The following is a 19,023-nucleotide window of genomic DNA, read 5'->3' as shown; positions in this document are numbered from 1 at the left end:
AGTCAAAGTCGTAGATTTTAAGTTGAAACAAGGCCGCACGATAAGGAAAGAAGAAAGGGAAATTTTTCCTGAATGCCCTGTAGCCTCCTGAAGATAGGTATGGACGTCATACCGTTCCGCAGGACTCTACTAGACACTTGCTCATGATTTGTAGAACCTACGAACCTAGTGCTCTGATACCACCTTGTCACGACCCAAAAATCACTAGTCATGATGGCACCTAACTCAACCCGCTAGGTAAGCCAACTAACAGATAATACAACTCAATAGAGATTATAAGAAAATAGAGAATAGATAACTAAACATTTACAAATTTACCCAAGTCCTGGTAGTACGACTCATGAGCTTCTAAGACTTGGAATTTACAAGCTGGTACCAGTAAATACATGTTCTATTTGAAAGATACATAAATAGAATAGCAAAACCTAAGCTACCTAGGACAAGAGACAACTATATTCGGATGCACAAACATCTTCAGAATAAGCACCCGACATCACCAGCAACTCTACTCTAGGAATCTGTACACATCGTACAGAAGTGTAGTATCAGTACAAAGGTCCCCACGTACTGGTTAGTATTTTGTCTTACCTCGTCGAAGTCGTGACGAGGCTTTTTAGTTAAAAGACACTTAGTGATAAAACCTGCATTACGAATCAACAATAGAACTATACCACAATGTAATAAAAAAAGTATACATGAAAACAGATACGCAAAACAATAACCGAGTGTTAACAGATATCACAATTTGGCATCTTCAAATACCTTAACGAATCCTTAGAATGAAACCAATAAACCACAACAGTCAATTCTTAACTTTCATAGCATGAGGGATATACTCAGATGTCAAGTTTATTGCATAGCAACACCCTTTGTGCTGTCATCTCATCCTTACCCAATATACATATAACAGAATCAACCAGATGACAGAAATACTGATAACATGAATTACAAGGTAGGAAATACGCAAGTAGCAATAATGAACAATGATAACCACTTGGACAATAGTAGAAGACTAAGCGGAAAGCATGTGAATGATGACAGAAATTGGAAACAAGGAATATCAACTTCAACTAACTAGCATGATGAAGGCCTAAATACAGGCACAACAAATAAGATGGAAACACATGATCTTTACAAGTTAACAAGTAGAGGCATGAATGACTAAATAGAAAAAGGGCTTGTAATAAAGTGCAATAGAATGGGTACGACGTGAATGTAATTATAAAAGTAGGGAACATGCATGATATTTTCAAGTTAAACAAGCAGAAGATATGAGCGATGCAACATCAATTGATATAGAGATGAATGACAGAACAATAGTAACAAGTCACATCAGATCTAAGATTGCGACAATAACAGGTCAATAAAGACATGAACATATACACGGGAAAACTGATATCACAACATAATACATGTCCCTCATCCTCGCCTGTGTGAAAACACCCATCGTGCCATGACCTCACGATGATATAAAATCATAACAGTATAAATAAAATGGCACGGCATCACCCTTCGTGCTTTTACTCTCAATAATATGGAACGGCATCACCCTTTGTGCTTTTACTCTCAATAACATGGCACGACATCACCCTTCGTGCTTTTACTCTCAATAATATGGCACAGCATCACCCTTAGTGCTTTTACTCTCAATAATATGGCACGACATCACCCTTCGTGCTTAACACTCTCCCTCACATGATAATGTATAAACAATGGCACGACATCACCCTTCGTGCTTTACACTCTTCATTACCAAGCATATGTATATCAATGACAAACAAGGTAGGAAGCATAAATAACATCAAGGAGAGTGTTTTAACAGATGTTCCAAACAAATCGCAATCACAACTATCCAAGTCAACAATGATTCAACAACCCTCAAGAACCTTATTATTCAAATACTCCCACAAATCTCACAAATGATCCACAACACAAGTACAAAGTCCAGTATCTCAAGAATATCGGTCGTAGCAATGTATTAATGATTAAGTGTAGAGATGACCGAATTAGACACATCAATGTACTCTCAGAATTTCCGTCAAATTTGATCAAGTTATAATAAGCCAAATCTTGATTTCTAGCATTTAATACTATGTTCTTAGTATCTAAGAGTCAAGTAAAGCATGAAGCAGGAAGGTTAAGTAATTCTATAAACACAGATATAACATAATCTACCCCCCGAGCATGATTAACCTTGGAACATACATATACGTTCGTCGCCTCATATATGTATCACCCCCGCATGTAAAAAATAATGACAAATAGGAGGAAAAATTCCCTCAACAAAGTTAGGCAAAACACAAGTACCTCAATTTGGCTAACTCAACACTCAACCTAGCCTTTTTCCTTTCAAATTCGCCTCCGCCCGGCTCAATCTAGCCAACGACGACTTGAATACATCACCCAATGCAAGAGAATACAATTTCAATTGATAATGCTATGATTTTTATAAGATTTCTAAAAAGTCAACAAAAGTCAAACTCCGGGCCCGCCGGGTCAAAACTCGGGCCAAGGGTAGGTCTTGAATAGCCATAGCCTCATGAGTCAAATATATGTTTTTTTTCAAATCCGAGTCCTATTCGACTCTCAAATCCCAAATTTTCATTTTTCAAAACTTTGACAAAATTCCCAAACTTTTCCCTAGATTTCTGATGAATTTGATGTTAAATCTTATATAAAATCATGAAATATAATTGAGAAATCATTAAAGATATTTACCCGATGATCTGGTATGAAAATCCCTTCACAAAATCGCCTCTCCTCGAAGCTGGGCTCAAAATATATTAAAATAAAGCTAAGTCTCGGAATTCTCAGCACTTAACAGGTTGCAGATGTCGCATTTGCAACATGGGTTTCGCAAATGCAAACCCCGCCAATGCGAAAAACTTATCGCAATTGCGAACTAGGAGAATTCCTGTCAAAATCGCATTTGCGACCATAACTTCGCAAATGCGAAGATCAACTTTCGCAAACGCGGCAGGGCTCATCACAAATGCGAAAATTGCCCAGCAGCCCAGGCTTTGCAAATGTGATGGCTGCTTCGCAATTCCAGCTATCGCATTTGCGACCAATGCATCGTAAATACGATGATACCAGTACCATCAATCAAAAATTATAAAAAATCATTCTGAAACAAATCCGAAACTCAGTCAGGCCTTCGAGGCTCCAAACCAACCATACACCCAGGTCCAGAAACACTACACGAACTCGCTCGCATGCTCAAATCATCAAAAATAACTTCTAAAACCACGAATCGGAATCCAACACGCATGAAGATCAAACTAAACTTCAAGAACTTCTAGAATTGAAACCGAGCATCCGAACCATTCAACTCTGAATGGCGCTAAATTTTGTTGACAAGTTCCATATGACGAAATGAACCTGCTCGAAGCTTGAAATCACACATAACAACCTCGAAACGATGAATCACACATCAACTCAAAATCAATGAAATTGAAACTTCAACTTCTACAACCGATGCCGAAAGCTATCAAATCACCTCTGATTGACCTCAACTTTTGCATACAAGTCCCATTTGCCATTACGGACCTATTCCAACTTCCCGAATCAAAATCCGACCCCGATATCAAAAGGTCCTCTCCCGGTCAAACTTCCCAAAAATTCAGCTTTCGCCATTTCAAGGCTAATGCAACTATGGACCTCCAAATTACAATCCGGATGCTCTCCTAAGTCCAAAATCAAAACGGAACTGATGAAACTCCATTCAGAGGTCAAATGCTAAAAAGTCAAACTTGGTCAATTCTTCCAACTTAGGGCTTAAATCTTTATGTTCATTCTTCCAAATCGATTCCGGATAACTTGAAAACCAACATCGACGACTTACACAAGTCATAATATATCTTGGGAGATACTCGAGCCCTCAAAATACCGAGCGAAGTGCAAATACTCAAAACGACCAGTCGGGTCGTTAGAGACAGGCTACATTTCTTGTTTTGCTTACTCCTAAGCAAAAAGTAACCTATGTTTACTTGCAAAACTTGTCTCCCACAAATATATTCTGAATACAGTTTTTGGCATAATACTGTAATACTATACATTAATTTTTCAATTGTATCATTTTGAAAAAAGTAAACTTCAGCTTCTTGGTAAATCAGTGATGAAGAGTGAAACCGATGTTAGAAGGAAAACTGAGAGAAATAAAAGATAGAAATATGACGGCAACCCTGATTTTTATCATGGTCCCCTTATTAGATATACTCAATCTTTAAAAATTTTATTATTAAAAATAGGACGCCTAATAAACTTTAGTTTGTTATTTATGGTTAACTTAACAAAATTAGGCGTATACACCTGATGCGGTAAGTTTTTACCCTTGCATTAGGTTCTGTCTTTGCTAAGAGCCTTTTAACTCTATTTAGATATGTGTTTGTTAATAGAAATTCTAGAGAACTTTTAGTAGGACCGTGCATAATACGATAAATATTGAATTATTGTACTGAAATCGAGAACTTTGGTATTTTGTATTCGTTATTTTGGTGTTTGGTATTCTATTTAGTTTAACTTTTAAAAAAATTGGTATTAGGTGTGGTATTTGATATTTAAAATAATATCGAAATAATGATACTGTACCAAAATACATATACTAAGTTACACGATACACGTATTATGGATTATAACATACTGGGTTATGCAATACTTTTCTTTGACATTCATGTTGAGGTTAACAGAAAAGCTCGTGTACTTCTTTAGAAAAATGGAGGATCAAGGTACGCTGCAGATTTTGACTCTTATTCTCTATGTTTCCAAGCAGTTTAGTGTAACGTTTCTAAGATTTTAGGCATTTCTTACTCGGTTACTCGTGTATTGCTGTTGCATCTGTTGGATTAGTCCTTGTTGTATTCTCTAAGTTCACCAAGTAACAAGATATTTTCTATATTCAAATTTATTCCTTAATGTACCTTTTTTCTCTTTTTGGGTTGATACTTGCAGGTTTTGGACAAAAAACTTTACCAAAAATCAAGTAAGCTTAGAACATTGTTATTTTTGTTTTTGTGAGTACTTTAATTAAAAAAATTACAGTCTATGGCTTTATGCATTAATTAATATTCAAGCAGAACAAATCAAAGTTACGAAACTGAACCATACAGAATTTCATTAGGTATGGTATTGATATAATATTTCAAGAAAGCGAATACCAAAAATACTGAATCAAAATGTACCCTACCATATAGACCAACATATATCCCTAACTTCTAGTGTTAGAGACAAAAAATTATTGGATATTAAACGAATAATCCAAAATGAATAAAATAGATAGTGAAAATTCATACCCGATTAGCTTTTATTTAAAATAAAGTGTTAGTTGGAGCAAGTAATTTGAAAACTGTAAAATTCAAAAAACGACTTGATGCTGATGAAAAGTGACTTGTTTCTTTCGCCTATATCTATATCTATATTATTATAAAAGTATGAGCCCCTTAACTAAAAAGTCAAAATACCAAATTGCCCCTTTAAATAATCAAAATACCTTACATATCCTAATAAGAATTCTCTATTATTAATATACTAAATAAAATATAAAAATATAATATTAAATAAATTCGGCAAAACTGTAAACTGAAAAAATAGGAATCATTTATGACCATTTAGAAATGGTGTCTTTTAGGAAATGGTACTTTTGGTTAGTCTCTTCATTCTAAAAGACACCTATAAATATATTTATAGGATTGATTGCAATAACTTTAGAACTTATTTTAAGTTATTGACAATCGCAACTTATAAGCAATTTTATGGTTTCTCTTCCCCATAAATCGAAGATTAAAATTTCTTTTATTAGGGAAAACATATTTGCTTACAAATGATTAAAATTTCTTATGTTTACAAATGATCAAGTGTCATAAAGACTCCACAGAAGCAAAGTCCAAGGGATTTGGGAAAAAAGTGAAGCAGATATCTCGAGGAGTATCAAAAGTTAATTCTAATATTTTTGGTATTTTACTTTCCAACATAGAGTTGGAAGTGTAGTCTGTCGATGTTAAATTTACTATAATGATTTATAAATATAGTTGTTTGTTTCCTTTATTTGGTATGTGTTCAAGAATTTATTAAAGCAAGCACCGTATTAGATGTGCAAAATGACATTATTTTTCGGGCTTAAACAATTGTCACATCTTGGCAAAAATTTTGCTACGTTTCATTATATTGTACAGAGAGATACAAAATGGTATGACAATAACCAAAATGGGGTTATACTTTAGAAAATTCAATATCCATATTAAATATAATAATAGGTGGCCATGATCTCATAATATTCTGTGTCTTGCATACACATTATAATTAGGAATAACTGAGGTTATTATGGTATATTCACAGTTTAAAATATTTTTGAGATCATGATATGATATTTAAGTTTAAACAAATTAAAAGTTTGATAAGTTATTGTGAATATTGAGATTTTTTTTGTGATAAACATAATTTATTTTTAAACTGCACACTTGCGACAGAAATGTGAATAATCCAAGTTTAGTGATTTCCCTAAACATATGATTATATATTCATGTAACGACTCGACCGGTCGTTTCATGAGTTATCGCTCTGTTTCTCCCATTTCTACTTTTTTATGTGTTGTTCAGTTGTCTTATGTGGTATCGGGTTGGTTTGTTCGGGTTCAGAGTGGTTTTGGAGAGGAATGAGACACTTAGTCTCTTTTGAGTAAGCTTAAGTTGGAAAAGTCAACCAGATGTTGACTTATAGGTAGAAGGTCTCAGATGTGAATTCTGATGGTTCGGATAGCTTCATTAAGTGATTTGGGACTTAGGAGCGTGATCGGAATGTATTTTGGAGGACTGTGGTAGATTTATGCTTTAATTGGCGAAATTGGAATTTTGGAGTTCTCTGATCGGCAATGAAAATTTTGATATCGGCATCGGAATAGAATTTAGAAAATTGAAGTAGGTCCGTTGTGTCATTTGTGACGTGTGTGCAAAATTTCAGGTCATTCCGATGAAGTTTGATAGGTTTTTGCATCATTTGCGGAATTTGGAAGTTTGGAAATCCTTACGCTTGAATCCGATGGTGATTTGATGTTTTGATGTTGTTTTGAGTGTTCCGAAGGTTGGAACAAGTTTGAATGATATTATGGGATGTGTTGGCATGTTTGGTTGAGGTCCCGAGGGCCTCGGGTGAGTTTCGGGTGGTTAATGGATCATTTTGGACTTTGGAAATATAGCAGATTTTCTGGTATTTTTGTTGCAGAGATTTGTTCTTCGCGTTCGCGAGAGGGCTCTCGCGTTTGCGAAGAGATGTTGAGTGAGGCAGGTGAGTTTCTCTTCGCGTTCGCGATGTTGGTCCTGCGTTTGCGAAGGTTGAGGTAGAGTGTGCATTGTGAACGCGTGGCAGAGCTCGCGTTTGCGTAGAAGGGTGAAGCAGGCTTGGGCATCAGGCCCTAAGGCATCGCGTTCGCGGCCAGAAGAACGCGTTCGCGTAGGCCAATCTAGGCAAGGCATCGTGTTCGCAAGGTGGTGTTTGCGTTCGCGAAATAGCAAAAGATTGAGCAGTGATTATTGTGCTTTGCGAACGCGAGGCTTTGACCGCGTTCGCGAAGAAGGGAGCACCTGGGCAGAATGTATAAAAAGCCATCTTCGCAATCTTTTGGCCATTTCTCACCATTTTTAACGGCTTTGAAGCTTTTTGAGAGTGATTGAAGAGGGATTCGAAGGGAAATACTTGGAGGTAAGGTTTTTGAACTCAATACCCGATTCTATGGTAATTTCTAGCTAATTATACATGAAATTAGTGGGATTTAAAGGCTAAAATTGGGGAATTAGGGCTTGGAATTGGAGAGTTTAAACTTGGGATTTGAGGGGCCATTTGAGGTCCAATTTTGATGTTCTTGGTATGTATGGACTCGTGGGAGGATGAGGATTTTTGTGATGTAATTTTTATCGAATTCCGAGACGTGGGCCTGGGGGTCGTATTTGGCCAATTTTGGGATTTTTGAGTTAATTTGATAATTTTAGTATGGGTTTCATTCCTTTAGCGTATATTGATGGTTATATACTGATTTTGGTTAGATTCGGGGCATTTGGAGGCCGAATCGACAGGCAAGTGCGTCGCGGGCTAGAGGTAAGTAACTCTTCCAAACTTGATTCTGAGGGTTCGAAACCCCGAACTATGTGTTCTATGATTTCTATTGAGGTGACGCAAATGCCAAATGATGGGCGTGTGGGCATGCAGCGTGAGAATCGCAGCCTGGATCATTCCATGACACCGCTTAGTGACTCTTTCTTGCTGATATCTGTGTTGTGATTATGTGATTAAGTTAATGAGCTATAAATCATGCTAATTATCTTGTTAAGGCTTCACACCGATATGTTGAGACCCGAGAGGTCGTTTCTTGTTGTCATATCATTAGCTTCATTGATATTCTGTACTCAGTCCTGTTCATGAATTTTATATCATGCCTCAGTCTCGATTATTGTTATTTGGCACATCATATCAGTGTTCGGGGCTAGTATCATGACATTGTGAGTTCGTGTGTGTGAGACAGCAGAGTGATGACTGAGTGAGGCCGAGAGCCTGACTGTGAGTGACAGTATGGGATCGGGCTGCATGCCGCAACGGTTATATTGATGATTATGACATCGCTAGGGCTGTAGGAGCCCCTCCGGAGTCCGTAACACACCCCTAGGGAGCGTAGTTGATGATATTGAGGGATGGATCTTCCCTGGACATGGATCTTGTTCGAAGTATTTATACCTGGAGATGGATCTTCTCCATAGGGTTGGAATGGCCTTCCTCGGTACTGGATGACTGCGGCAGTGATATATATATATTCCGAGATGGATCTTCCCTGGGCCGGATGGCCATATACAGTACCGAGTGGTTGAGCACTTGTGAGTGGATTGGTTCATAGAGATTTACTGAGCTTTATACTCTGTACTATTCAGACTGCATTTATTTACTGTTGAGTTTTACTTGAACTGCAAGCATGTCTACTTTTATGTAGAGTTTAATGGTATTACCTGTTGAGGTTTGGTTCTTCACTACGTGTCAGTCCATAGTTTGGACTTGTTACTTACTTAGTTGGTGTACTCACGTTACCCCCTGCACCTCCAAGTATCTCGGGCCACGGTAGTGGTTGCTGATCATTTCATTTGTGGACTTTCCTTGGAGATAGCGAGGTAGCTGCCTGGCGATCGCAGTCCCGCCTTCTCCTTCCTCATATTCCTCTTAGTGTATTTGTTGGCTATTCTCAGAATATGTCGGTCTTGTTTATTTCGAACAGTTGTAGTATTTTGCTCATGACTTAGTGACACCCGAGGTCGAGCTTGTATTTTTCTAATTTTTTATTTTTTATTTTTACTTTATATCTTTTATCAGATTTCTGTTAAACATGGTTTTATTTAAGTTTTAAATGAAATATGGGGCATTTGGAAATAATTTGGCTGGCCTAGAATCAGGATAGGCGCCATCATGGCCGGGTCGGTTTTTGGGTCGTGACATATTAGTATCAGAGCCTAGGTTACATAGGTCTCATGAGTCATGAGCAGGTTTAGTATAGTCTCGCGGATCGGTACGGAGACGTCTGTACTTATCCCCGGGAGGCTGCTTCTTGTCGTGCGAATCTGTTAATTCTGGTACTAAACTTCTGTTATTCTATTCTCTCACAGATGGTGAGGACACGTGCTACCGGTCAGGATGGACGACCACCAGTACCACCAGTTGGGGCCACTAGAGGCCGAGACCGTGGTAGGGGCAGGGGTGTAGCCCGTACAGCAGCTAGGGCAGCACCTACAGATCCACTAGACGCCCCAGTTCATGATCAGGATCCAGCGAGGGATGCTCCAGCAGCACCAGCTCAGGCACCGACTGTGCCTATTGTTATTCCGGGTCTCCAGGAGACCTTGGCTCAGATATTGACCGTGTACACCAGTCTTGCTCAGGCGGTCGCAGTTACTACTACAACAACTACTTCTCAGGCCAGGGAAGGCACTCAGACTCCCGCCGCCTGTACACCCGAGGAGGTTGTTCAGGGACTGCCAACACTGGAGGCACCACCAGCCCAGCCGGTTGCACTTGCTCAGGATTATGTAGTTCCAATTATGCCTGATGACGAGCAGCATCGAATGGAGAGGTTTGGTAGACTTCAGCCTCCGATTTTCTGTGGTTCAGAGGGCGAAGATGCCTAGGGTTTCTTGGACAAGTGTCAGAGGATGTTACGTACATTGGGTATTCTGGAGACTAGTGGGGTCTCATTTTCTACTTTTCAGTTTTCTAGGGCTGCCTTCACTTGGTGGGAAGACTATGAGAGGCGTAGGCCAGTTGGTGCAGTGCCCCTTACCTGGCAGCAATTCTCTGCTCTTTTCCTGGAGAAGTATGTGCCGCAATCTTGCAGAGAGGAGCTGTCCAGGCAGTTCGAGCAGTTGTGTTAGGATGATATGACTATGATGCAGTACGAGATGAGGTTCTCTGAGTTAGCCCGTCATGCTGTTTGGTTGGTTCCTACAGATAGGGAGAGGATCAGGAGATTCGTGGATGGCCTCGCTTATCAGCTACAGATTCTTATGACTAGAGAGAGGGTGTCTGGTGCTTCTTTTGAGGAGGTGGTTGACATTGCTCGAGAGATAGAGTCGGTCTGCCGCCAGGAGCGAGTTGAGAGGGAGGCAAAGAGGCCTCGGGGATCTGGTAGTTTCGGTGGTGTTTCTTCGCGAGGTCAGTTTCAGCACGGCAGAAGCCGTCCATTCAGACATGCTCAGCCATTCCGTTCAGGCCACTGTGGTGGATCATCTGGCCACGGTTCTCATAGTTCACATTAGGGTCACTCATCTCTCAGTGCCCTTCCAGCTCAGAGTTCAACTCAGGCACCATCAATTTAGGGCTCATCTATGCCTGGTTCTTCTAGTGGGCATCCCGGTGCGCGGGGCTCCCTCCAGTCCCCATCGCCATTTGCCGGGAGAGGTTGCTTTGAGGGTGGAGATTTAGGTCATATTAAGAGGTTTTGTCCCCGTCTTACGGGAGGTTCATCTCATCAGAGGAGCCAGCCTTCGACTTCAGCACCAGTTACTTCCCCACCAGCTCAGTCAGCTGGGGGTCGCCCTAGAGGGGGAGGTCTATCAGGTGGTCGTCAGGCCCGTTTTTATGCCCTCCCAGCCAGACCAGATGCTATTGCTTTAGATGCTGTGATTATAGGTATTGTCTCAATCTGCCACAGAGATGCCTCTGTATTATTTGATCCTGGTTCCACTTTTTCATATGTGTCATCATATTTTGCTTATTTTCGTGATACACCCCGCGAGTCTCTTGTTTCATCTGTTCATGTATCTACTCCGATGGGCGATACTATTGTTGTGGATCGTGTATATTGGTTGCGTGTGGTGACTATTGGGGTTTTGGATACCCGAGTGGATCTCTTGTTGCTTAGTATGGTATATTTTGATGTGATATTGGGCATGGATTGGTTATCTCCATGTTGTGCTATTTTGGACTGTTATGCTAAGACAGTGACATAGGCTATGTTGGGGTTGCTACGGATTGAGTGGCAAGGTTCGACGAATTATGTTCCCAGTAGAGTGATTTCATTATTGAAGGCCCAGTGGATGGTTGGGAAGGGTTGTCTTTCTTATCTGTCCTTCGTGAGGGATGTTTGTGCAGAGACCCCTACCATTGATTCAGTTCCGGTAGTGAGGGACTTTGCGAATGTGTTTCCTGTAGACCCGTCGGGCATGCCACCGGACAGGGATATTGATTTTGGTATTGATTTGGTGCGGGGCACTCAGCCCATTTCTATTCCACCGTATCGTATGGCACTGGTGGAGTTGAAGGAGTTGAAGGAGCAGCTTCAGGAACTCCTTGATAAGGAGTTTATTCGGCCTAGTGTGTCACCGTGGAGTGCGCCTGTTCTATTTGTGAAGAAGAAGGATGGCACTATGAGGATGTGCATTGATTACAGGCAGTTGAACAATGTCACAATCAAGAACAAGTATCCTTTGCCTCGTATTGATGATTTATTTAACCAGCTCCAGGGAGCGAGAGTGTTCTCCAAGATTGATCTCCGTTCAGGGTATCACTAGTTGAAGATCAGGGACTCGGACATTCTTAAGGTAGCTTTCAGGACTCGATATGGTCATTATGAGTTCCTTGTGATGTCTTTTGGGCTGACCAATGCCCCAACAACATTCATGCATTTGATAAACAACGTATTTCAGTCTTATATCGACTCGTTTGTCATTGTATTCATTGATGATATTCCGATGTACTCGCGTAGTCAGGAGGAGCACGCGGAATATTTGAGAGTTGTGTTGCAGCAGTTGAGGGAGGAGAAACTTTATGCAAAGTCCTCCAAGTGTGTGTTTTGGCTCAGTTCAGTGGCTTTCTTGGGGCACGTGGTGTCCAGTGAGGGTATTCAGGTTGATCCGAAGAAGATAGAGGCGGTTCAGAGTTGGCCCACACCGTCCTCAGCCATAGAGATTTGCAGCTTTCTTGGTTTGGCGGGCTATTACAGTCGATTCGTTCAGGGATTTTGATCTATAGCATCACCCTTGACCTAATTGACTCAAAAGGGTGCTCCTTTCATGTGGTTGGATGAGTGTGAGGCGAGCTTTCAGAAGCTCAAGACTGCCTTGACCACAACTCCTGTATTAGTTTTGCCATCAGCTTCAGGATCATATACAGTGTATTGTGATGCTTTGAGAGTTGGTATTGGGTGTGTGTTGATGCAGGAGGGTAGAGTGATTGCTTATGCTTCTCGTCAGTTGAAGCCCCATGAGAAGAACTACTATGTTCATGATTTGGAGTTGGCTGCCATTGTTCACGCGTTGAATATTTGGAGGCATTATCTGTATGGTGTGTCTTGTGAGGTCTTTACTGATCATTGTAGCCTCCAGCACTTGTTTAAACAGAAGGATCTCAATTTGAGGCAGCGCAGATGGTTGGAGCTGCTAAAGGATTATGATATCACTATCTTGTACCATCCGGGAAAGGCCAATGTAGTGGCCGATGCCTTGAGTAGGAAGGCGGTGAGTATGGGCAGTTTGGCGTATATTCCTATTGGGGAGAGACCTCTTGCAGTTGATGTTCAGGCCTTGGCCAATCGGTTTGTGAGGTTGGATATTTCGGAGCCCAGTCGAGTCTTAGCTTGTGTGGTTTCTCGGTCTTCCTTGTTTGATCGTATCAGAGAGCGCCAGTATGATGATTCTCATTTGCTTGTCCTTAAGGACAGAGTTCAGCACGATGATGCCAGAGATGTGAGCATTGGTGATGATGGAGTATTGAGGATGTAGGTCCGGATATGTGCACCCAATGTAGATGGGCTTCGGGATTTGATTCTGGAGGAGGCCCATAGCTCGCGGTATTCCATCCATCCGGGTGCCGCGAAGATGTATCAGGATCTGAGGCAATATTATTGGTGGAGGAGAATAAAGAAGGATATTGTGGGATTTGTAGCTCAGTGTCTCAATTCTCAGCAGGTGAATTATGAGCATCGGAGACCAGGTGGCTTGCTTCTGCAGATAGATATTCCAGAGTGAAAGTAGGAGTGTATCACCATGGACTTTGTATTTGGACTCCCACGGACTTTGAAGAAGTTCGATGCTATTTGGGTGATTGCGGATCGGCTGACCAAGTCCGCGCACTTCATTCCTGTATGTACTACCTATTCATCAGAGCGGTTAGCAGAGATTTATATCTGAGAGATTGTTCACTTGCATGGTGTCCCAGTTTCCATCTTTTCAGATAGAGGTACTCATTTTACTTTACAGTTTTGGAGAGCCGTGCAACGAGAGTTGGGTACTCAGGTTGAGTTGAGCATAACTTTTCACCTTCAGACGGATGGGTAGTCTGAGTGCACTATTCAGATATTGAAGGACATGTTGCGCGCTTGTGTCATTGATTTTGGAGGGTCATGGATCATTTTCTACCGCTCGCGGAGTTGCTTATAACAACAGTTATCAGTCGAGTATTCAGATGGCTCCGTATGAGGCTTTATATGGGAGACGTTTAGATCTCCAGTTGGTTGTTTTGAGCCAGGTGAGTCTAGGCTTTTGGGTACATACTTAGTGCAGGATGATTTGGACAAGGTGAAGGTAATTCAGCAGTGGTTTCGTACAACGCAGTCAAGACAAAATAGTTATGCTGACAGGAAGGTCCGTGATGTGTCTTACATGGTTGGGGAGAAGGATCTACTGAAGGTCACCCATGAAGGGTGTTATGAGATTTGGGAAGAAGGGTAAATTGAGTCCTCGATTCATTGGGCCTTTTGAGGTGCTTCGGAGGATTGGGGAGGTGGCTTTTGAGTTTGCTTTGTCACCCAGCTTGTCGAGTGTGCATCCGGTATTTCATTTTTCTATACTCCGAAAGTATATTGGCGGTCTGTCTCATGTCTTGGATTTTAGCACGGTTCAGTTAGATGGTGATTTTTCTTATGATGTGGAGCCAGTGGCTATTTTGGAGCGGCAGGTCCGAAAGTTGAGATCAAAGGATATAGCTTCAGTGAAAGTGCAGTGGAGAGGTCGGCCCGTGTAGGAGGCTACCTGGGAGACCGAGCGGGAGATACGAAGCAGATATCCTCACCTATTTGAGGCTTCAGGTATGTTTCTTGACTCGTTCGAGGACGGGGAGGATGTTACGACCCGGCCGGTCGTTTCATGAGTTACCGCTCTATTTTCCCCATTTCTGCTTCTTTATGTGTTGTTCAGTTGTATTATGTGTTATCGGGTTGGTTTTTTCGGGTTCAGAGTGGTTTTGGAGAGGAATGAGACACTTAGTCTCTTTTGAGTAAGCTTAAGTTGGAAAAGTCAACCGGATCTTGACTTATTTGTAGAAGGTCTCGGATGTGAATTATGATGGTTCGGATAGCTTTGTTATGTGATTTAGGACTTAGGAGCGTGATCGGAATGTATTTTGGAGGTCCGTGGTAGATTTAGGCTTAAATTGGCGAAATTGGAATTTTGGAGTTTTCCAATCAGCAGTGGAAATGTTGATATCGGGGTCGGAATGGAATTTCGGAAATTGGAGTAGGTCTGTTGTGTCATTTTACGACGTGTGTGCAAAATTTTAGGTCATTCGGGTGAGGTTTGATATGTTTTTGCATCATTTGCGAAATTTGGAAGTATGGAAATCCTTAGGCTTGAATCCGATGGTGATTTGATGTTTTGATGTTGTTTTGAGTGTTCCGAAGGTTGGAACAAGTTTGAATGATGTTATGGGATGCGGGTGAGTTTCGGGTGGTTAACGGATCATTTTGGACTTTGGAAAGATAGCAGATTTTCTGGTATTTTTGTTGCAGAGATTTGTTCTTCGCGTTCGCGAGAGGGCTCTCGCGTTCGCCAAGAGATGTTGAGTGAGGCAGGTGAGTTTCTCTTCGCGTTCGTGATGTAGGTCCCGCATTCGTGAAGGTTGAGGCAGAGTGTGCATCGCGAACGCGTGGCAGAGCTCGCGTTCGCGTAGAATGGTGAAGCAGGCTTGGGCATCATGCCCTAAGGCATCGCGTTCGCGGCTAGAAGAACGCGTTCGCGTAGGCCAATCTAGGCAAGGCATCGTGTTCGCGAGGTGGTGTTTGCGTTCGCGAAAGAGCAAAAGATTGAGCAGTGGTTTTTGTGCTTCGCGAACGCGAGGCTTTGACTGCGTTCGCGAAGAAGGGAGCACCTGGGCAGAATGTATAAAAAGCTATCTTCGCGATTTTTAGGCCATTTCTCACCATTTTTAACGACTTTGAAGCTTTTTGAGAAGGATTGAAGAAGGATTCGAAGGGAAACACTTGGAGGGTAAGGTTTTTGAACTCAATACCTGATTCTATGGTAATTTCTAGCTAATTAGACATGAAATTAGTGGGATTTAAAGGCTAAAATCAGGGAAATAGTTCTTGAAATTGGAGAGTTTAAATTTGGGATTTGAGGGGCCATTTGAGGTCCGATTTTGATGTTCTTTGTATGTATGGACTCATGGGAGGATGAGGATTCTTTTTATGTGATTTTTATCGAATTTCGAGAAGTGGGCCCGGGGGTCGGGTTTGGCCAATTTCGGGATTTTTGAGTTAATTTGATAATTTTCGTATGGGTTTCATTCCTTTAGCCTATATTGATGGTTATATACTGATTTTGGTTAGATTCGGGGTATTTGGAAGCCTAATCGAGAGGCAAGGGCATCGCGGGCTAGAGTTTGGCTTGGCTTGAGGTAAGTGACGCTTCCAAACTTGGTTCTGAGGGTTCGAAACCCCGAACTATGATTGCTATTGTGGTGACGCAAATGCCAAGTGACGAGCGTGTGGGTGTGCACCGTGAGAATCGCGGCCTGGGTTTCATCGATATTCTGTGCTCAATCCTGTTCATGCATTTTATATCATACCTCAGTCTCGATTATTGTTATTTGGCGCATCATATCAATGTTCGGGTAGTATCATGACATTGTGAGCCCGTGTTTGTGAGACTGGAGAGTGATGACTGAGTGAGGTCAAGACCTGATTGTGAGTGACAGTATGGGATCGGGCTACACGCCGTAGCGGTTATATTGATGATTATGATATCCCATGGGCTGTAGGAGCCCCTCCGGAGTCTGTAACACACCCCCAGTGAGCGCAATTGATGATATTGAGGGATGGATCTTGTCCGAAGTATTTATATCTAGAGATGGATCTTCTCCATAGGGCTGGAATGGCCTTCCTTGGTACTGGATGACTGCGGTGAGTGATATATATATATATATATGTATATATATATATATATATATATATATATATATTTCGGAATGGATCTTCCCTGGGCCGGATGGCCATATACAGTAACGAGTGGTTGAGCACTTGTGAGTGGAGGTACACGGAACATTGATCATGCTATCTAATCATTGGTACATAGAGATTTCCTAAGCTTTATACTTCGTACTGTTCAGACTGCATTTATTTATTGTTGAGTTTTTCTTGAACTGCAAGCATGTCTACTTTTTTATACAGTTTAATGGTATTACCTATTGAGGTTTGGTTCGTCACAACCTGTCAGTCCATAGTTTGGACTTGTTACTTATTGAGTTGGTGTACTCACGTTACCCCCTGCACCTTATGTGCAGATCCAGGTATCTCGGGCCACGATAGTGTGAGCAAGTGATTTTTGCCAGACTAGAATTACTCCTACAAAAATTTTAAAATAAGTTTTCTAAATTATTTTTAGTTTTATAGGATTTTGTAGGATTTTCTTAATTAATTGTTTGCATCTTTTGTGCACAGTTAATATAAAATCATAGAACAATATAAAATAAATGTCCAAATCATTATTACATAGCATCTTAGGTTTTAATTGCATTTATTAAACAAAAAATCACAAAAATTATTACCATAGTCATGTCTACATCTTCGTTTTAATTAATTAGTGTTAAAATTAGTAAACATAGGTAATGATAATTGTATCAAATAGATTAATTAGGGTTTTAGTTAGTTTAGGATTTTAATTAATTTGATTAGGTTAAAAATTATTTTTTTTCTAAAGAAAGAAAAAGAGAAAGAAAAAAAAAGAAACAAAAGGAAATGAGCAAATATTTGGTCTGGCCCAAATATCCCAATTCACCCACGTCGGTCCAGCCCAATCCCTTTTAAAAAGGAGATTTTTTTCCTTCTTATGCCATATATGAAACTTTATTATCAAATATGTGCATAGTATCTAAGTTACCCGCCTAGTCCATATTTTTCCTACAATTTCTGTACCATTCGTTTATTAGGAATTAATAGGGCAGAATCTTCCCTTAATAACGCGCGAAAAATTAGGAAAGAATCTTGGGATTGATTTATTCTACATTAAATTCATGTTTTGAAACGGAAAGGAGATTTCGCATCTGCGTAATTTACTCTTAAACTACAATTCAAAAATTATAAAAAAACAAGTACGAACAGCTTCAACAAACTACGAACAACTTCAACAAACTGAATTCAAATTGTAGAATTCAAATCTTCGAGATTCAACAACTCAAAATTGCTATATTCTGTTCTTCGTCGTTTTCAGAAATCAAATTGGCGATCATATATCTGTTCTTCATCTTTTTTTCTCTCAATCTAGAAATCCAAAAAAACGAAAAAAATTTAGATTAATACATCAGCAACAACACGCAATCATGTCCAAAATTACAATCATGCTACAATTGAATGGGAATTGGGATAACTATGGCAGATTTAGAAATTTTGAAGTTGATGCCATTGTGGTAGATGAGAATGCAAGCTACAGTATTCTGATTTCTGCAATTGCAGAACAACTATCGATTGATACTTCAGAAAATATTCTAAAAATCAAATACATGGTGAACGACAATTGTCCCCCAATGGAGATTAGGAATGATATGGGGGTTCGTGTGTATATGGAGACCAAAAAGGAGAATAAAAACTTAGGTTCATATTCGTTATGCATAAGTGTACGAGATTTCAATATGGAATTGGCAATCACCAACGATAACACAAGTGCAGGTTTGTATAGTTCGAAATTGCATAGAATTATGGTTTTATGGTATTATCTACAAAATTACTACATTTGCCTACAATTAAACACAAATCAGTTTAAGGAAAGAATAAAGCAATTTTGTTTTTAAAATTATCTACAAAGTTACTACATTTATGCGACAAAATAAAATACAATCTATGATTAGAAATTATTGATTTCAAAATGTTGTCTTTAAATAAATTATCTACAAAGATTCTACAAATTGCAACAGTTATAATACAATTTAACTACAATCTGACATCCTAAAATGGATGACTATAAAATTTTCACTATATCTACAAATTATCTAAAAAGATTCTACAAAATTATAACACTGTTTATCTTTATTTTGATGCAGGTTCGTCTGGATCCCAAAAATACTGGGGTAGGATCACACAAAGTGTGGAATCTAAGCACCCTATAATCCACATTATGTGGGGCAAAATAATGTCCATTCTGCACAAAATGATAAACTATTTCACATTAGTAAACTGCATAAAAATGAAGCATNATTATATACATATAACTACACAATCACTACACAAATAGCTAAAAACAAATCAGGAAGAAAAAATACATACAAATCTAGCTCTAAAAAAATACAACCTACCAC

This window comes from Nicotiana attenuata, unplaced genomic scaffold (genome assembly GCF_001879085.1).
Source record: "Nicotiana attenuata strain UT unplaced genomic scaffold, NIATTr2, whole genome shotgun sequence".
Classification (NCBI taxonomy): domain Eukaryota; kingdom Viridiplantae; phylum Streptophyta; class Magnoliopsida; order Solanales; family Solanaceae; genus Nicotiana; species Nicotiana attenuata.
This window is presented reverse-complemented; position numbering follows the sequence as displayed.